The 22125-nt window shown below is 40.7% G+C and overlaps 1 protein-coding gene across 3 annotated transcripts in view; it reads left to right on the forward strand.

Annotated features, from left to right (window-relative positions):
- Positions 1-14072: 14072 nt before the first annotated feature.
- TMOD2 (tropomodulin 2) overlaps positions 14073-22125 on the forward strand; it is a 45171-nt gene continuing 37118 nt past the window's right edge. The window contains exon 1 of one of the 3 annotated variants that reach the window (XM_082387880.1): positions 14073-14211. The gene's annotated coding sequence lies outside the window, so the exon portion shown is untranslated. The remainder of the gene's footprint in view (positions 14212-22125) is intronic. The other 2 variants (XM_082387882.1, XM_082387881.1) reach the window with 2 other exon arrangements.

Raw genomic sequence — 22125 nt, forward strand, 5'->3', positions numbered from 1 at the left:
CTCCTGCCACTTGAACTTCTTACCCTCATGCCTTGCATATGCTATACCTTCCACCTGTAACCCCACTCTTCCAATACTCTCTGTCTACATTTAAGAAAATATTAAGGTCCATCCCAAATGAAACATCCCAAAATGAGATCTTTCCTGATTCTTCCCACCTGTCCCCCTCCCCCAACTGCCCAATTGTTATTGTTTCTCCATTGAATATCAAGGTGGTTTGTACCGCTTGTTTAGCATTTAACTCGTGTTTTGTGTCATGTACTTGTCTTATCTCCTCTATACATACTCCTGGGAGGTATAACTAGATCTTACTCATCCTTTTTAGCTCCAGCAGTGCCTACCTAGCTCAGTGCCTTGAATAAAGCATCAAAAGTGGTTGAATTGAGGTGTAGTAAAAAGATCCTGAAAGCTAAATTAGGTAATTTAGCAAGAGTCTGCCATAGATGAACTCTTGGGTGGTATCCAGTGTGCCTATCCCAGGGCCTAAGAAAGAGGCAGAACCCCAGAGTTTCAATATATAAATGAGATCAGGTAATACTTCAAGAAAACAGGAGAAATTGCCCTCAGAGTTGACAGTCTAGTAGAGAGATAGCATATAACATGTCTTCCACTAAAGAAAAGTTTACTGAAGAACTGGAAGTTTTTATTTGAAAATTAATGAACTGGGTTCTATAAAGTATTATTAGGTGTTGTTTGAAAAGGGTTCCATGATCAATTAATTGGAGAAACACTGCGATATATGCTTCCCTTTTGGAGATTCACAGTGCACATTAGGATACTGAAGGCTCTATAAGTCCTGTAGTAAAATAAGATATTGGATTTTGCTTGACACCATATTTCCCAAACTCATTTGACCATGGAACCCCTTTTTTTCTCAGAATTTTTACAATTTTGGAAATGCTGAATTAAAGTGGGGAAAAACAGGCCTAAATAAGGAACCAGGAAGATAGCTTTGGGAGTCAGAGATTCCCAAAAGGCAGAACAGTATACATAAGTAGGCAGAAAATGAGCCAGGAAGGAGAAAGGCTAGGTGATGATCACTTAATTCCTTTACAAAAAGACCAAGTCCTCTGTAAAAGTGCAAGGAAAAAGTTATCACCAGAAATGTATGGAGATTCGAAAGCCATCCCACTTCTCTCTTATCAGAGCTAATTTCTAAGCTGTCCCTAGTTATTTTCAATTTCTCCAGCCATAAGAAATCCTGGGTCAGAAAACACCTCCAGAACAATTCTAAAATGCTCTGAAATAAATTCAACACAGTTCTCAGAATTTTCTCCATGATTCCTTTCTGTGATCTTCACTAGCGTTTCCTCTAGCTCTCAGAAATTAATCGGCTGAAATAAGTACTTATTTGATGTTGCATGGTTAGGGTTCTTTGTGAGTTGTTTTTTCCTAGATAGATTTGAGCTGTTGTCAAATATCTAGTGTTCCTGTGAATTTTTTTTAATAAATTTATTTATTTATTTATTTATTTATTTATTTATATTTTTGGCTGTGTTGGGTCTTCATTGCTGCACGCAGGCTTTCTGTAGTTGCTACGAGCAGGGGCTACTCTTCGTTTAGTGCACGGGCTTCTCATTGCGGTGGCTTCTCTTTGTTGCAGAGCACGGGCTCTAGGTGCGCGGGCTTCCGTAGCTGTGGCACACAGGCTCAGTAGTTGTGGCTCGCGGGCTCTAGAGCACAGGCTCAGTAGTTGTGGCATACAGGCTTAGTTGCTCCATGGCATGTGGGATCTTCCCAGACCAGGGCTCGAACCCGTGTCCCCTGCATTGGCAGGCAGATTCTCAACCACTGCGCCACCAAGGAAGCCCTGGCCGGAGGATTCTTAACCACTGCGCCACCAGGGAAGCCCCTGTGAATTTTATATCGATCTCTCCCTAATCCAAAGTTAATATCTACAATTTGTGGCTCAGATTGAATTTTTTGTACATTTATTTTTCCTTCTTCAATCAGAACTTCAAAATTAGTTTTATGTATATCTACCTACAACATAGAACAAACCTCATCATTAGTAGTGAACATTAGAAGCACTCCCTTTGAGATCAAGAATAAGAACAGGAAGGCTTCTGTTACTACTCCTGTTTAATTTTGTTCTGGAGGTCCTAGCCAATGCAATAAGAAAAAGAGGGAGAAAGGGAAATGAAGATTGAAAAGAAATAAACTGTTATTTGCCAATAATAATACTAAAATGTTTACAGATAACACAGATAATGTCTACATTGGAACTGTTCAAACTATAAGACATAAGACTATAAGACACATTATGCCAATATCAATTGCATCAATCAATCAGAAAATATTTTGTGGAAAAGACAACCTTTTAGATACCAAAAAAAAAAAAAAATTTAGGAATAAACTTAACAAAAGAGAAGCATGCTTTATATGGAAAAATTATTACATTCTATTAAAGGACATAAAAGAAGATTTAAACAAAAACAGATATACCATGTTTATAAATGGGGACATGCAAAATTTTCATTTCCTTCCCAAACTAATATATAAATTCATTGAAATTCCAACCAAAATCCCTATAGGATTCTACAAAGGACATGACAGGCTTATCTTTTTTTTTTTTTAAATGTAAGTGTCTTATTTATTTATTATTTTTTTAATAGTAATCTTTTATTTAGTTAGTTATTTTTATATTTATTTTTGGCTGTGTTGGGTCTTCGTTTCTGTGCGAGGGCTTTCTCCAGTTGCGGCAAGCGGGGGCCACTCTTCATCGCGGTGCGCGGGCCTCTTCACTATCGCGGCCTCTCTTCTTGTGGAGCACAGGCTCCAGACGCGCAGGTTCAGTAGTTGTGGCTCACGGGCCTAGTTGCTCCGCGGCATGTGGGATCTTCCCAGAACCAGGGCTCGAACCTGTGTCCCCTGCATTAGCAGGCAGATTCTCAACCACTGCGCCACCAGGGAAGCCCCATGACAGGCTTATCTTAAAATTCATATGGAAGATAAAGGCTAAGAAGAGCCAAGACATTCCTGAAGAAGAATGAGGAAGGGAGACTTAACTTTACAATCATCAAGATTTACAAAAAAAGTGATGAGAACTAAACTATTACAGTAGTGATGCTGGGAAAGACAAATAAATGTAAGAAGGGGACAATAAAGAAAGCCCAGAAGCAGACCCACACATACCAGAGAAATGAATCTATGACAATAAATGCTGCTGCCACAATTAGCCATCCACGTGGAAAAAAATTGTAGATCTCTACCTTATACCATATGCCAAAATCAATTATAGATTGATTAAATATATAATTGGGAAAAGCAAACTTTAACACTTTTAGAATATCTTTATAACCTTAGGATAGCAAAGAATTTCTTAAGCAAGATACCAAAAATACAAACTACAAAGAAAAAAACTGGCAAATTCTATATATAAACATAAAAACCTCTGTCCTGAAAAAGCACCTGAAAAATTTCGATAGACAAAGTGTAAAATGGGAAAATATATTTGAATACCTATAACTGACAAAGTATTACTATCCAGAGTATGTTAAAATGCCTACAAGTTATTAGAAGAAAAACACCCACTAGAAAAATGGTCAAAAGATATGAACAATTTACAGAAGATAAAACTCAAATGGCTAATGGAAAGATGCACAACCTTACCAAAAAGCAGAGAAATTCCATTTAAAACTACAATTTCATAGGCATAAGACTAGCAAAAATTAAAGAACTGGACAATTCTAAGTATTGGTAAGATTCCTGTTGAACAACGGAAATTCTCAAACAGTGTTGGTGGCAGTATAAATAGGTGCAACCACTTTGAAGAGCTGTGGGACAATATCTAGTAAAGTTGAAGAAATTCATATCTGGTTCTGGTTCTGGCAAGCTGGAAGTCTAAACTAACTTGAAGTCCTCCTAATATAAGTATTTATAATTTAATTTTTTAATGAAATTCATAATTGATAATAAAAAAGGGAGAGACTTATGTATCAAAACAAGAGGGATTTGTAAGCTAGAACCATAAACAACTTGCCTAAACTAATACGTGGCAAAATAGAAAGTCTGAATGGTTCTATAACCATTAAAGAAACTGAATCAGTACTAGAGTTAAAAATCTTGTTACCAAAAAAAGTCAGCATCAGAAGATCTTATTGGAAGATTCTATCAACCTTTCAAAGAACAGATCAATCCAATTTTATGTGAACTCTTTCAGAGAAAAGAAGTAGCAGGAACAATCTTCAACTTAGTTCGTAATATAACCATACACCCAATCCCATATCTATCATGGTATAACCATGACCAAAACCAGTTGAGGAAGGTATCACGCTCATAAAGATGGATATAAGAATCTTAAAATATTATTAAGCCAAATCTAGCAGTGCATACAAAAGATAATCCATCATACACAAGATGACTTTATCCCAGAAATTCAAGGGTGCCTTAATATTAAGACATTAATAGATTAAATGACAGAATAAATAGAACAAAGGAATGAATCTAATAAAGGATGGGCAAGACCTTTACAGAGAAAAAAATTTTAATATATGAAAATACATTAAAGAAGACTTAAATAAGTGGAAAAACTACACCATGTTCACGGACAGGAAGACTCAATATCATACAAAATGTCAGTACTCTACAAATTGATCGTATATTCTATGCAACAGCAATGGGTTTGCAAGAAACATGACAAGCTAATTCTAAAGTTGATATGGAAAAGCAAAGACCCACAGACAGCCAAGATATTTTTGAAGAATAAGGAAAGGGAAACTGCCCTACCAGATAACAAGAATTATTATGAAGCTATAATAGTTAAGCCAGAGTGATAGTGATGCTGGGAAACCAATGGATAAGAGTAGTGCACCCAGAAACACAATCACAAATGTATGAGAACTTCATCTATGACAAAGGTTGCATTGTAGGTCACTGGGAAATGGTCTATAAAACACATGATGTCAGGACAGTTAGTTATCCACATGGTAGAATCTCTACTTCCTACCACACACAAAATTTAAGTTCAGTTGAATTACAGATTAAATGTGAAAGATAAAACTTTAAAACTTTTAGAAGAATATAGAGAAAAATATCTTTATGATCTCAGGACAAGAAAAGATTTCTTTAGCAGGATGAAAAAATGCTCTATTCATAAAACATTGATAAGCATGACAACGTTAAAATTAAGAACTTCTAACAAAAAAGATATCTTAAAGAAAATAAAGACAAATTAGAAACTAAGAGAAGAAACAGGTGTCCCAGGAACCAAAAATATTTGAAAAAAATGTTGAATTATCTCATTATCCAAATTCTAGCTAACTTTTATATGAAAATCAAGAATGAAATAGATTCTGAAAACTAGGTATTCTTCATTATTTGAACTCTGGTTATCTGAATTCAGAAACTTCATAAATTCTGGTAGCAAGGAATGTCTATTTGTAACATATGCAATCAACCAAAGATTAATATCTAGAATATTTAAAGAGCTAATTCCTACATAACAATAAGAAAAAGACATAATCCAATGGTATAACTAGAATTTTATAGAAGAAAATATCCTAATTGTGAATAAACATATGAAAAGATACTCAATCTCATTAAAATCAGAAAAATTCACATTAAGACCACAAAGAGTAACCCCTTTACACTCACCAGATGGGCAAAATCTAAGTTTGGCAAGACCAGTTACCAGTGAAGATAGGAATTCTGTGCACTGCTGGGAGGAGTACAATTGGGTACAGCCACTTTGAAAAACACTCTGCCACTATCTTGCAAAACTGTACATGCGCATTCCCTACAAACCAGAAATTCCAATACTAGACACTGTATATCCCCTGTTGAAAATCTCGTACCTATACACCAGGAGACATGTTGTGAAAACGTCCATAGCAGCATCATTCAGAACAACAAAAACTGGAAATAATCAATTATTCAGCAGCAGAACAGATAAGTAAATTGTGCTATAATTATATAATTGCATATTTTAACACACTTATTGAGAAATAGTTCACATACCACACAATTCACCCATATAAAATGTTTCACATTCACATTGCATTATTAGTTTTTTAACCACTTTAACCATTTTTAAGTATACAATTTAGTGGCACAAAATACCATTCACAATGTGGTACCACCATCCCAACACTGTCTATCTCCAAAACATTTTCATCACTCCAAACAGAAACTATAAACACTAAGCAGTGACTTCCGATTCCTACTTCCCACAGCCCCTGGTAACCTCTAATCTACTTTCTATCTCTATGAATTTGCCTATTCTAGACATTTCTTACAAAAAGAAACTTACAATATTTGTCCTTTGTGTATGGTTTGTTTCACTTAACATAATGTCCTCAAGGTTCATCCATGTTGTAGCACGTGTCAGAACTTCATTCCTTTTTATGGTTGAACAATACTTCATTGTATGGATATATCACATTTTGTTGTCCATTCATCGGCTGATGGATACTTGTTGGGTTGTTTCCACGTTTTGGCAATTGTAAATAATACTGCAGTAAACACTGGCATATAAGTATCTGTTCAAGTTCTTACTTTAGATTCTTTAGAAAGATACCTAGGACTGAAATTGCTGGGTCATATGTTTAGCTTTTTGAGAAACCACCAAACTGTTTTCCATAGCATCTGCACCGTTTCACATTCCCACTTGCAGCAATGTATGCAGGTTCCAATTTCTCCACATCTTTGCCAACAAATATTTTTCCCAGTCTGTGGCTTGCCTTTCCATTCTTTTAACAGTGTCTTTCTCAGAGCAGTTTTCAACTTTCATAAAGCCCAACTTATCAATTTTTTCTTTCCCGAATCTGCTTCTGGTGTTGTATCTAAAAAGTCATCATCAAATCCAAAGTCACCTGGATTTTGTCCTATGTTATTTCCTGTAAGTCTTATAGTTTTGTGTTTTGAAGTTAGGTCTATGATCCATCTTCAGTTAATATTTATGAATGGTGAGAATTCTGTGTTTAGATTTATTCTTTTGCGTGTGGATGTCCAGTTGCTAAGCACCACTGGTTGAAAAGACTATCCTTTCTCTATTGAATTGTCTTTGCTTCTTTGTCAAAGATAAGTTAACTGTATTTGCATGAGTCTATTTCTGGGCTCTCTATTCTGTTTCATTGATCTATTTGTCTATTTTTTCACTAATACCACACTGTCATGATTACTGTAGCTTTATAGTAAGTCTTGAAGTTTGGTAGTGTAAGTCCTTTGACTTTGTTCTTCCTCTTCAGTATTGTATGACTAGTCTGGGTCCTTTACCTTTCCATATAAACTTCGGAATTAGTTGGTTGATACCTACAAAATAACTTGTTGATTTTGATTGGGATTGCCCTGAATCTATAGGTCAAGTTGAGAAGAAATGGCATCCTAACAACACTGAGTTTTTCTCTCTATAAACATGAAATATCTCACCATTTAAATTTTCTTTGACTCCTTTCATCAGAGCTTGTTGTTTCCCTCATATAGATACATATACCTAAGTATTTTTTTCTTTCTTTCTTCCTTTTTTTGCTACTAAAATAAATGATATTGTGTTCTTAATTTACAATTACAGGAAAGCAATTGCCTTTGTCTATTGACCTTGTAAATTAACAACCTTGCTATAATCACTTATTAGTTCCAAAAGGTTTTTAAAATAATTCTTTGGGATTTTCTACATAGACAATCATGTCATCTATGAACAAAGACTTTCATTTCTTCCTTCCCAATCTGTATATACCTTCCCTCCCCTTCTAGTCTCGCTGCACTAACTAGGATTTTCAGTATGATGTTGAATAGGAATAATGAGAGGAGATATCCTTGCTTTGTTTCTGATCTTAGGGGGAAAGCATCCAGTTTCTCACAATTAAGTATGTCAGCTGTAGTTTTTATATATCTTCTTTATCATATCGAGGACGATCCCCTCTATTTCTAGTTTTCTGCGTGCTTTCTATCATGAATGAATGTTGGATTTTGTCAAATGCCTTTTCTATATCTATTGATATGATCATATAAGTTTTTTCTTCTTTAGCCTGCTGATGTGATGGATTAATTGATTTTTTAAATGGTGAACCAGCCTTGCATACCTGGAATAAACACCACTTGCTAGTAATGTAAGATCCTTTTTATGCATTGCTGAACTCAATTTATTAATATTTTGTTGAAGACTTTTGCATCAATTTTCATGAGAGATACTGACCTGTAATTTTTCTTTCTTGTAATATCTTTGTCTGGTATTGGTATTAGGGTAATACTGGCCTCATAGAATGAGTTAGGAAGTGTTCCTCTGCTTCTATTTTCTGGAAGAGATTATAGAGAATTGGTATCATTTCTTCCTTAAATTCTTGGTAGAATTCACGAGTGAAACCATCTCAGCCATAGTAAAGATAATAAGGATTATAGCAAAAATAAATGAAATGGAGACTAGAAAAACAATAGAGAAAATCAACAAAACCAAAAGTTGGTTCTTTGAAAAGATCAACAAAATTGACAAACCTTTACGTAGACTGACCAAGAAAAAAAGAAAGAGATGCATATACTAAAATTAGGAATGAAGGAGGGAACATCTCCTAGATCTTCATATCTCTACTGATATTACAGAAGGAAAAAGGATAATAAAGAAATATTATGAACAACTGTTTGCCAACAAACAAGGTAACTTAGATGAAATGGATAAATTCCTAGAAAGACACAAACTAACAAAACTGACTGAAGAAGAAATACATAATCTGAATTCAACCAAAAAGACTGAATTAGTAAATTTTAAATTTCCAGCAAAAAAAGCCAAGGCTCAGATGGTTTCATTGGTAAATTCTACCAAACATTTAAAGAATTTAAAGAATTAATACCAGTCCTTCATAAATGCTTCCCAAAATTAGAAGAGGAAGCGACACTTCCTAACTCATTCTATAAGGCTAGTATTACTCTGATACCAAAACTAGTCAAAGCATCAAAAGATAAGAAAACTACTGACCAATATTTCCTATGAATATGGACACAAAAGGTTTTCAACAAAATACTAGCAAACCAATTCCAACGATATATAAAGAGGATTATACACCATGACCAAGTAGGATTTATCTCAGGAATGAATAGTTAATTTAAGATCTGAAAATAAATGTAATACACCATATTAATAGAATAAATGAAAAAACCTACATGATCATCTTAACAGACACGGAAAAAGTCTTTGGTGCAATCTAACACCCTTTCATGATAAAAGCATTGAACAAAGTAGGAATAGACAGGAACCTCTTCAAACTGATAAATGGTGTTTACCAAAGGATACCATCAAGAAATTAGAAAAAAGAACAACCCACAGAATGGGAGAAAATATGTGCAAATAATATGTCTGATAAGGAATTTATAAACAGAACACATAAAAAACATTTATAGATCAATAATAAAAAGACAAATAGCCCAATTAAAAAGTAGGCAAAAGATTTTTAAAATTTTATTTATGTATTTATTTTTGGCTGCATTGGATCTTTGTTGCTGTGCGCGGGCTTTCTCTAGTTGCGGCGAGCGGGCGCTACTCTTCACTGCGGTGTGCGGGCTTCTCTTTGCGGTGGCTTCTCTTGTTGCAGAGCACGGGCTCTAGGTGCGCGGGCTTCAGTAGCTGTGGCTCGCAGGCTCTAGAGCACAGGCTCAGTAGCTGTGGCGCACGGGCTTAGCTGCTCTGCGGCATGTGGGATCTGCCCGGACCAGGGCTCGAACCCGTGTCCCCTGCCTTGGCAGGCAGATTCTCAACCACTGCGCTACCAGGGAAGCCCAAATTTGTACGCTTTAAGAGGGTAAATTTATGGTATGTGAAATATATCTCAGGGAAGCTGTATTTTAAAAACACAGAGATTATTTAGCCACAAAAAAGAATGAAATCTTGCCATTTGCGACAACATGGATGGACCTTGAGAGCATTATGCTTAGTGAAATAAGTCAGATGAGAAAGACAAGTACTGTGTGATTTCAGTTACATGTGGAATCTAAAACAAAAACAAAAACAAAAACCAAGTTTGTAGATACAGAGAACAGACCAGTGGTTGCCAGAGGCAAGGAGTGGGGAGTGGGTGAAATGGGTGTAGAGGGTCAAAAGATACAAACTTACAGTTATAAAATAAATCAGTCATGGGGATGTAATGTACAGCATGTGACTATAGTTAATAATACTGTATTGCATATTTGAAAGTTGTTAAGAGAATAGATCTTAAAAAGTTCTCATCACATGGAAGGGGGTCAAAAGGTACCAAAAAAAAAAAAAAATGCAGAGAGAATGGTTTAATAAAGTTCCATTACTCAGCTTCAACATTATCAACTCATGGCCTATCTTGTTTCATCGATACCTCCACCCTGCCACCCTACCACTACTCTCATGCTGGATTATTTGAAAAGCAAATCCCAGATATTATTTCTTCTGTAACTATTCAGTATTTTTTCAGTAATATTCAGTAGTATCTTTCCAAAAGATGACTCTTTTTTAAAAAATAACACGATACCATTATCACATCCAAACAGTTTTAAAATAATACCCTAATATAATCAAATATTCTGTGTTCACATTCCCCCCAGTTGTCTCATAAATGTAATTTTTTTTAATGGCTGCTTTGTTCAAATCAAGATCAACACACTACATTTGGTTATTTGCCTCTTCTATTTCTGTGTATCTATAAGCTCTCTTTCCTTTATTTTTCTTGCAATTTATTGAAGAACTGGGTTGTCATGTAGAGTTTCCCACATTCTGGAATTTGTTGCTTGCATCACTGTGGTGTCATTTAATATGATCACTATTATATAGTGATTCACTTTCAGATGCAGCACCAGGGCTGTTATAGTGTTATTTATTACACTATAAATAAGATAATTCATAGTTCATCAAGATAGTCACCACTCCTTTAGTGCTTACTAGGCACCATATCCTTTGTAGCATACTTGACACAAATTATCCCATTTCATCTTCATAACAACCTCATGTGGTAAGTATTATTATCCCCAGCCTAGAGATGAAGAAAATGAGGCTTAGAAAGGTTAAAGAAACTTGGCCACAGTCAAGCAAGCAGTAAACATATGGGTTCGACCCAGGTCTGTCTGGATTGGAAACCACAGTTTAACCATAGTTAAAATGCATACTTCTATCCATTATGTGATAATATCCCTATCCTTTTCCTGGGTTGTGGTTGTTGTTTGTTTTTATTAACTCTGGGAAGTAGTCCTTCAGTCCATCCAAAGAACTTATTTTCACATTTCATCTGCAACACTTAGGATTCTTTCAGTTTCAAGTAACAGAAAACTCCATCTCAAATGGGCTCAACAATAAGGATATTTATTATCTCATATAATAATAAATCCAGAAGTAGGGCAGCACCAGGGCTGATTGGTTTACTGACTCAACAACAACATCACAGACCCAAGTTCATTCTATCTCTTTACTCTGCCATCATCAGTGTGTTGGCTTTGTCTTAAGGCTGGATCCCCTAAGATGGCTATTCCAGTTTGAGGTAACACGGCCAGGTGCAACAACATCCCATGGAGATGGTGGCATGTTTCCCTGTATGCCTCTATTTAAGAGCAAGAAAACCTTTCCTAGAAGGACTTCAGCTGACCCCTCCTCAGGCCTCACTGGTCAGAACAGGGTCACATGCCCACCCCTAATCTCTCAGTGGCCAGTCAAGAGGACTGTATTCCCCTTGCCCATGATAGGTTGGTATGGGATGGTAATAGGGTCAGGTTCCCTAATGGGTGAACACCTTTACAGGCTTCTGCAAAGAAGAAGGAAAAGGGGGGAATGGATGTTGAGTAGGCAAGCAACAGTATCTACTATGTGTTCCAAATGATGTATGCTACATATTCCATTGCGAATTTACTGTCGACGTATCAGCCTCCTCATTGCATGAAGAGGCTAGACAAGATGATCTGTAAGGTCCCTCCCAGCTCTAGGAGTTGTGTTTCAATTTTACATTTTCATATAAATGGGACTGGGACTGTTGGATAGCTCTTGTATCTCTGCTTTGGCTGCCACCTACGACTTTAACCTAAGAAATCATTTCTATGCCTGCTTCCTTTCACAATCTTCATCTGAAGCAGTGCTCCATTCATTTCATCACATGCAGACGTTTTCCTTTCAGGGAATCACAAGGAAGCCAATGAGAAAGATAGTACACCACTAAGTATCTTTGCTATATCAAACCTTTGCTACACTTTCTTCAAATCTGAATAAAATTGCTTTATTATTTTCAGCTTATGCCTACCATCAGCTTTCTCCAAGGAAGCTACTGTAAGCAGTCCTATTCTTATTTAACAGAAAGCTATAATTTGTGACAAATGTACAACATAAAAAAGTCAAAGTCAAAGACATCTGGTCTGTTACATAGGATATTTGGAATAACAAACGTATAGGAAAACTTGGGAATGTGATTTAAATTGATTTGGTCACACCTCCATTTAAGTTCACTCCTTCCCTCTCAGATTAGTCATTCTGGTGAGGAGGCTAAAACTGTAGTCCATTACTATAGTGTTGATAGTGGAAACGACACTGGTATCTCAATCAGCAGCTACTGTATGCCATTGTTCATCTTTATAGTTCCAAGAACCTTTGAGAATTAACTTTATTTTCTGATTCAGCCCTCTTGCTGGGGAAGGTATGGCCCTGTTTTGAAATGTACAAAGGAAAGAGAGTGCTGTGAGTGCCTCTTTGGGGAAGGTCAGGGCTGAAGGAGAGAAGATAGGCTTAATGACCAGCTGGATGACCGAATAACTCATATCACCTCTCTGTGTCTCTTAGAACTCTAACTGAAGAAAATCCTCACTCTGCCTCTTACAGGGTTGTTGCAAAAATCAAGCGAGAACATGGATAGGAAAGTACTTCCACAAATGCAAAGTGATGCTACTATTTTCAAACATGGAATTCTCTGCGGCACTTTTTTTTTTGGTCACATGATTACTGCACAGGTCATGCCAGATTATGATACTGTTTCACCTCCATTCACCCTTTGCCTATTTCAGAGATTATGCCAGCAATGGTGCGTCCATCTCTTTGGTTCATTTTCCTTCCACCACATCTGGAAGATGCAAATCCCACCATAATGAGAAATATTGCACTGAAAATACGCAGCAAGGGTTCAAAAAGGAGAGATATCACATCTGATTAGAAAACGTTTCTGGAAGGTAATCCTATTATGCCATATATTTTCATAATTCCAATCTTTGTCCAATGTCACCCCACCCCACTTCATGCTTCAGAGACCAGACAGTATTTTCTCTATCTTTGTAGTTCCCAAGAACCTGGCATAGAGGACACATCACAGTTTACATTCCGGATGAAGTGAGCCTGCTAAACGGCTGACAATAGCAAACCCGGCGGGTTGTAACATTTATTTATCTAGACCAACGATGTCGACTATCTTTAGCTTAGCATTATACGTAGGGCTTTCGAGGCCGGAAGTGTGCCCGGCTCTCCCTTGCAACTCCCGAGGAAGGAACATTTATGGAGTATGTGCTAAGTGCCAGACACAGGTGCTTTCACCTATGCACCTAAAATGCGTTTAGTCCTCACAACATGTCTTCAAGCTTTAAGCCTACCTTACAGATAAGGATGCTAAGGCACAGAGAGGCTAAATTAGCCAGCCTCTCCTCTAGTGACGCCACTGCGTGTGCGTCGGCTCTCGAACATTCTCACCCACAAACTTTAGATCGGCCTCGCTACACGCCACCTCCCTACCCCCAGGCATGTACCCCAGCTACTCCTCCCCACGCCCCGCCCTAGGCCGGCGTAAAGCCAATAAAGCCAATAAAGCCTAGGGCAGGCCTGCCCTGTCTCTGACCCGGTGTTAACAAGGCTTCCACTTAAAGATGCTCACTCACCCGACAGCTCTTCACAAGCTTGGAGAGCCTTTGCCACCCACCCTATCCGTAGCCCCGAGCTTCTCCAAAGAGCCCGCACAGCTTGGTCCCAAGGCTGAGGTCCTCCTCGCCTGCACAGCGGTTACGGGGTCGGGACGCAGATTCCGGGCGAGGACACCTTCAGGGGAGGGGTGAGGAAGCCCGGGGTGGCAGCCACGGGGCAGGGGGTCCCGCCTCCTCGCGGCCGCCGCACGCCGCCTCGAACTACGCTTCCCAGCCTGCTCCGCAGCAGCCGCGCGCCCCGGCGCCGCGCCCGGCCGGGAGCCGCCTGTTGATTGCCGCGCTCGCCCCGGCCACGGCGCCGCCCTGCTCGCCAGCCCCTCTACCTCGGGGCAGACGGACTGACGGCCAGCACCGCCGGCTCCGGGATGGGCGCGCTGACGGGTGAGCGCGCCGGGGGGTGTGTGGGGGCCCGCCCGGGCGAGGCGCGGTCTGCAGCCCCCGGCCCGCAGCGTGGGGCGGCCGCGCCCTCCCTGCCCTCCGGAGGATGCTCCGCGGCGTCGGCGCTCGGCCGGGCGGGCGCTCGAGGCCGGGGCCGCCTCTGGCCTCCTCGGCTCGACGGGCGGTGCGGAGGAGAGGGCGGCGCGGGCCGGAGGCGCCCGGCGGGTGTGGGTCCCACGCCCTGCACTGCGGCTCCGCAGTCTCTGCAGCCCCCGGGCCGCCGCAGTGAGGGCGCGGTCTCTGTCCTCCCTGAGCTGCGGGGCCGGGTTTTTCCACGCTGGGCTTTGTTCCCCATTTTATCCTCTCCTGTTAACGTTTGACAAGCTCCTGGAGCCTAATGCTGTCACTGCAGCGTTAGAGCAGGCGACGGGGAAGGGTAGACTCCGGCTGGAGCTGTCACCCGCAGGGCGTTTCAGCCTCCGAGAAAGCAGCGTTCCGAGAGCGGCCTGATGCAGGTCCTCGGGACTCATTTTTTTTCTGGTTAAAGTAGTGGTAGCATGTGCTCCTTTGAGTCTTCCTAAATTTTCCCTGTTGACCTGCAGAAATGAAAATTGCTTTTTAATAATAATAATAATAATAATAATGGCTCCTAAAGGGAATTTTTATTTAACGTATTCTGAGGTGGGAAGGTGATGCGGGCAAAATGCAAATTAGCAATGAAGGAGGCTGTGAATGCTACGGGCTTCCTCTTGCCTACTAAACATCTGAATCACCAGGTCCTTGGGAAGGGAATGAAAAGACAATCGGAGAAGGTATTTACAAAACCCTTTTCCAGCTCTACCACTAAGGAGCTGAGGGACCCTGGACAAGTCCCTTCACCTCTCTTATCCTCTTTCTCCATGGTAAAACGGGGCATGCGGGTTACATGATTTCTAAACCTCTGTTCTTCCAAGACTCTCATTATCAGGGAACTGAGGAGATGAGGGGTGCTGGTGTTCAACACCATTACAAAAACCTGATGGTGACAGAACAAGCAGCTTTACCTAGTGAGGAGGAAAGATTTTTCAGGGTTTAGGCAACCTGATTTCTTAAAAAATAAAACCAATTTCCTCTATCTACTCTCTGCAGTCTAACCCAATAAATATGCATTACAACTTTTATTTTTTGTAAATTACTATAAATTGGTAGACAGCAACAGGCTGTGGATGTTCCGTGTTTGTTTTTAATTTGCTGAAGGTGAAGTGATGGGATCAGCAGGTAAAGGGAGAAGCAAATGGCTCCCCCGTGCTGGGCAGAGCAGTCAGATGTGGAGGAGTCAAGGAGGAGGGGAGGAAACCGCAGCAAAAAGTAAGCAGAGAGTACAGACACTGAGGATAGAGAGGATGGGTACTGATGGGTCATTGTTTGAATAATAAATACACAATAGAAGGAATGAGAGAACCAGAAAACCAGTGCTATGCAACCCTAATGTAACTGATTCAGGCAAGGATTCATCCAGGGGTACAAAACCTTTGAGCAAAAGGTTGGGGAACAGGATTTTCACATCTTTTCAAAGTATCTCGGCACAGATTACCTAGGGAAAATGTGTCCTTATAATGGAGAGGTGAGGAAGTCATCACCTTAGCTGAATGATCAAGCTTACCAACACCTATCATGCATCTCTTGCTGGGATGCAATAAGAAGGTCATAACTTCACGTGTGTGGTGTTCCTCCCCAAAAGACGGTGGGAATGGGATACTGTAGATTAAAATATTCAAGTGATAACCAATCAGGATGTGTGAACTTTGTATCCTAGATTAGAAAAAATAAATTAAAAATAGCTATAAATGATGAGTTGGGGACAATTGGAGAGATTTGAATACGGACTGCATATTAGATAATATTATGGAATTACTTTTCATTTTCTTAGGTGCAGTGGTGGTACTGTGGTCATGTAGGACACTGTCTTTTTCTTTTGAGACGTGGGTATTTGAGGCACAGTGTCATGATGTCTGCAACTTTCAGCGGGTTCAGGGTGGAGGGGGATTAGAAGAGTTGGGGAGGATGCTCGAGAATGCAGCAAAATGATGACAGCTGGTGAATTAAAGAGAGTTGTATACAGGTGTTTATTGTACTATTTTACGTTTTCTGTAGATTTGAACTTTTTAAATAAAAATTGAGGTGATCAATAAAATAGATAAGTAAACAAAGGAAAGGATTGTAGAGGACAGCGTGGTTAGTGACAGAAAAAAGCAGTGGATCTGCGGGGGACTCACAGTGAGTCTGTGGCTTCAGGTTCCCAAGATTTAAATCCTATTGGAGGTGTGAGTTGGGTCAGGGGAAGTTCTCTTTTTTGGTTTCTCTTGGCTACTATGAATCATTTATTCTTAAGACATCTCATCCCCTAACTCCAACCTTAAAGTATTAATAATTCCCAAACCTTAGAAATTCTAGCCCTACCCAAGAACCATTCTGAAAGTGCTATCCCTTTCCTCTCTGAGTTCAAGATCTGCACCCATGTGGCTCAAAGAGGCTCATAGAAGGCAGATGCAGAAGAGAACTATTACCTATTACCAGACCAAGAAAACAGAACCAATTCTTAAGATAAAACACTTAATTTTATACAGAACCTTTTGCTGCAAGGATGTTTTTCCTATACCTGAAATATATATATATATATATGCTTTTATGTTCTGCCCCCCTGTTTTGGCATCAGGGCTACCCCATCTCTTTCCTGTGTGTCGCCAGTATTCTTGGGTTTCCCTGGTGACGGCTGAGTAGAGTAGGAATGAGAAGGTCAGCTCTAGGACTGTGGGTAATAGGAGCTCATGAAACGAGGTGCAAGGCCAGCCATGCCAAGCCAGGACATGAGGAGTAAGGAGCCAATCTGAGGCACCAGCCCAATGAAAGAACCAGGAGGCCTCTTGTCAGAGCAGTGGGAGGGGTCTTGAGGCTAGGGACCTGGGCTACTGTTCAGCCAGTGTATACAGGGTCAGCCATCCCTGTCGTTTATAGCTGACAACCATTCTTATAGGACAGTGCCCATTTCATACCAGTTAAATATTTTGCATATCATCTTGATAAGCAGTCATGAGTCAAGGTGCACATAGCACCTGTAAGTCATAACAAAGCTTTGATCAAAACCTAACTGGGATACAGCCAGAGAAGGAGAGAAGATAGGTGGGTCAAAGACGCATAAGCAGGCAGAAAAGACAAAAAGTAGAGAAACCATAGTGCCAGTCAAGAAGTGAGAAGCCCATAACTTCCTGAAGCCAAGATGAGGGGACATGGCTAGAACCAATAGGCAGTTGAAAACCAAAAAGACCCAGACAGCCATGTGGAAGGCAAGGAGTTAGAAGTCAAGAAACAAGAACTCCTCAGAAAACAGAGAATAGGGCCAGACAAAGGGGTAGGGCAGCAGCAGGGAGTAGGACCTGCCAAGATAATTAGAAACCAGGTGGCAGTCTGGGCAGACAGTGAGACTTCCATGCTAGAGCCCTTCTGCCCCCGCCAGGAAGCTTCTTGGCAACTTCCTGCCCAGGTGGAAACCTATCTATACTTTGGCCAGCCTACCCATGGTGGCTTGCTACACCTGGCAGTGCTGACCCAGGGCTCCTATAGGGTGCTGCCTCTCCACGTTCAACAGATCGTGACAAGGTTAACGGAGGGAACCACCCTCTGAGATAAGTACTGCTCTTTGCCTGTTTTACAGAGGAAGGGACAGAGGCTTGGAGAGGTTGTCACTCGCACATGGATCTGTAACCATCAGTTCAAGGACTGGCTGACTCCAAGGCCCATGCTTTTTGTCTTCTGTGCTCTTCTGAACCTGGAGGGGGTGGTTACTGGTGGGCACATTGTTTTAAAAGGAGACAGTTTTCAAGCACAGTTTGAGCTATGGCAACTTTTGCGTTGTAAGATTGGGAAGTTAAGAACAAATGGTCTCAGAGACAAACTCTTCATTCTGGTAAGATCTGTTCCTCATTCCCCATTCAGCTTGCCCCTTCCAATTGCCTTCTCATATTTTTTGCCTGAAATTCCTCCTTATCACACCCCATTCTCTGTCCTGCATCTCCTGCAGATATTTCCCAGGATATGGCAGGAGCCATTTGGTTATTTAAAAAAAAACAGACTTGAATGGGCCATCTTCAAATAGCTAGATTCCAAAACACAGGATGTGTTTTGTACACGTCTTTGTATTTTCCTGCAGCTAGAAAAGAATTAAATATATAGGATCAATTCCTGTTTTGTTGGAGGATATATCGATAAGCTGATTTTCTTGTAACTTACTAGTTTTAGAAAATGTAGGTTTGGCTCTTGTGCAAACTGGTTCACTGATTGTTTAAAGATTACTATAAAATATTGACGATATATAATAAAGAATAATAACTTCTCACTTACTGACTGCCCGCCTTGGGACTAAATCATCATCAGTGCGGTGGAAGCCCAAGTCCTCCTTCCCCAATCAACTCCCCCTCCCCTCGCTATGTGGTGTCTGTCTTTTCCATGTGCAGTCCTTTGTAGCTTTCCCAGATATGTATGTATTCCAAAACAATTTATGGCACTGTTTTACCCATTTAAAAAACTTCTCACTAGGTTTTACAAGTATTTTTTTCTTACTCTTTTGTAAACATTGGTCTTTGGTTTGGATTAGATTTAATAAATAGGGCTGCTTGTTTTGGCTTTGGTTCTAATTGTGTGGGGAGGGAGGGCCAAATGCTGGGCACTTCGTGCTGTATCTGATTTTCCTCTTTCATGCCACAGTTATACAAATAAGGTAGCGGAAAGAGAAGCGAAGGAAACCACACTGCTTGTTTTCCTTCTCCGGGCTCGTATCTTTGGTAACAGGAAGAGTTATCAGAGGGCCCGAATCATCCTCCCTTCAGCTCAAGTCCTTGCTCCTCTTGTCCATTTTCTAACCGGTTGGTGTACATGCCCACCTGGACTCCTGGAAGCTCTGTTTGGCGCTTGCTTCACTGCAGTGTGCATATTAGTTTCTCGTTGCATGTTGAGAGCTTGCCATGGGACACACTCTGCTGGAGGTGAGGCTGCGGCAACTCTTTGGAAGCTTTCCGAAGAGGACAAATATGAACTCTGGGAGGCCTGGGTAGGGGCTAAAGTAGGCTAGCCATGAGCTAGAAATCTGTGATTTGACTTTAAAAGCTATGTGAATAATATATTCACATATATCTATATTTGTTATTAAAAATAAAACCAGCTTTCCCCCAAATCTTTATATCAGAGTTGTGCTCCCAGAGGATACACTGTTTTTTTCTCCTCTGGCTTTAATACTCCCGTGATGCACTGGCACAACATATGCAATTTGTTTTAACAGGTACTGTTACATAGTATTAACATGTTATTGTAACTACTTAATTAAAGTCTCTCTCACTGCCAAACTGTAAGCTTAGTTAGGGCACAAGACATCATCTGTTCTGTTCACCGCTTTTGTCCCAGCATTGGAAAAGGTGGGCTTTCAGTAGATATTTGTTGAATGTATATACAAGAAGCCCAGGAATATAAAGAATTATGACGTCATCCCTGTCCTCTACGAGTTGGTGGTGTAGTTGGAGAGAGAACCATTTATGTAGCATATATAAAAAATGAGAGAGAGATGAACACTCAACTGGTGACAAAGGCAATGAGATTTAGGAAACAGAGCAACTTCTGTGCGTTTAGGTGGCCTCAGAAAGTTCCGTGACAGGGTGCAGGCTGTGGATATGGTGGAATGATCTCTGGACCAACGGGTCACTTCACCTCTCTGAGCTCATTTCCTTCATTTGACATTTGTTGCACAATACTTGTTGGATGTCTTCTCTGGGTCAAGACCTGTGCTGAGAGCCAGGATTATAACAATGACTAAAACTGATACAGTCTCCACCCTCACAGAGCTTAGCAAGGAAGACAGAGATAAAACAAGCAATTGTAATAAAGTCAAGGAGAGGTCTGCATAAGGGGTGTGCCATGGGGTGGGGAGTGACTCAGACCTGCCTGGGGGTCTGAACATGGCCTCTCTGAGGAATTGAAGCTTACATTGAGACTGGAAGATGAGTTGGCTACCAGTCAGCCGGAGAAAGAGGGGGTAAGAGTGCTCTGAGCAGAGGAAACAACATAAGGCATGATCCAGGAGTTGGAAGTGGTCCAGGGGGCTGGAGCCAGGAGGAGATGGGGAGTGCAGTGCAGGATGAGGCTGATGAGGATGACAGAGGTCAGACTGTGAATTTGAACCTTACCCTCCAAGCAAAGGGAAGCCACTGGAGGATTTTAAGTAACTAGGGCAGAGTTGGTTAAAAAGATCACTTTGGCCGTTTGTATGGAGAATGGATGCAGATGGACTAAGGCTGGATGTGGCAGTGCAGGCAAGTGATGTAGGCGGATTCTCAACATGTTTAGGTATGGACCAGATTTGGTTATTGGTGGGCGGGGAGGAGACAAGGAAGAGAAGATGTCAAGGATGGCTCCCTGGTTTCTTGGCCAAATTCCTAAAATTGGAAATTCCAGTGGAGAAGCTATTTGGAAGGAAAGATGATGTGAATACTTCTGACATTTGAGCCTGATTCAGCGAAGTAGAGATGTTGGTTCGGCAATGGAAATATATGGACATAACCCTCAAGGAACAAAGTCTAGATCAAAGATATGGATTTGGGGGTCTTCAGGTAATGGATTATAATTAAAACTTTGGAGGGGATGAGTTTCCCCAGGGAAAGTGTACAGTGTAAGAAAAGAAATGCTAAGACAGGATCTTGTAACATGCCAGTATTTAAGGTAGAGGAAGAAGAATTGCCAAAAGAGACCAAGGAGTGATCAGAGAAGCAGGAGAAAAACCATCTGTGTTGCTGGACTGGATGATCGTTAAGGCCTCACTCAGCCCTGACGTTCTGTGGTCCTGCAGAGCTGGGATCTGAGCCAGGTCTCAAAAGCAGAGCACATGGATTGACCATGAGAAGAGAGAAGGGCATTCCAAGTAATATTACTATATCAGCCAAGGTCCCAACAAGAAACAGAGGACACACTCAAACTGAATAATTTGAGGGAATTTTAATAAAGAGGCTATTTACAAAGTTGTAAGGAGGGTTTGAGGAATCCAACAAGGCAGAAATCTGGCACTAGCCACATAGGAACCCTTCACCACCCCCAGGCCTGAAGTCAGCAAGGGTGTAGGGGCAGCTGTGTAGAGGGGGCTTCCTGGTAGGCAATGTGGCCTTCTGGACCAACCTCCCTCTCCGCCTGCCCTCCATTTTCCTGCTAGTGCCTCCTGTTGGCCAAACAGAAGCCAGAGAGCAAGGGAGCCTTGATGCCGTGTAAATACAGCATCTTCCTAGGGTGCAGAGCAGGGTGGGAAGTGAATTGGGAGGGCAAACGAGATATCCAGAACAATTATCTTGGAAAACGGAAGTCTATGAATAAGAGAGTATATTAGTTTCCTGTTGCTGCTGTCACAAATGCAGGGGCCTAAAACAACACAAATTTATTATGGCACAGTTTTGGAGGTTGGAAGTCCAAAGCAGGTTTCTTTGGGCTAAAATCAGGGCATCAGCAGGGCTGCATTCCCTTCTGAAGGCTCTGAGGAGAATTCATTTCCAGGCCTTTTCCAGCTTCTAAAGGATGCACACATTTCTTGTCTCTCGGCCGCTTCCTCCATCTTCAAGGCCAGCAATTGCATCACTCTGTCCCTCTGCTTTGGTTATCACATCTCATTCTCTGACTCTTCTGCCTTCCTCTTCCATCTTTTAAGAGCCCTGTGATTACATTGCACCCACCCAGATAATCCAGGATAGTCTCCCTAGTTTAAGATCCTTGATTTAATCACACCCAGTCCCTTTTGCCATGTGAAATAACATATTCCCAGGTTCTGGGGATTAGCATGTGGACATCTTTAGGGGGCCATTATTCTGCCAACCACAGAGAGCGAATAAACAATTTTGGCTGGATTGGAGGGCT

Source organism: Balaenoptera borealis (genome assembly GCF_965194805.1).
Source record: "Balaenoptera borealis genome assembly, chromosome: 3".
Lineage (NCBI taxonomy): Eukaryota > Metazoa > Chordata > Mammalia > Artiodactyla > Balaenopteridae > Balaenoptera > Balaenoptera borealis.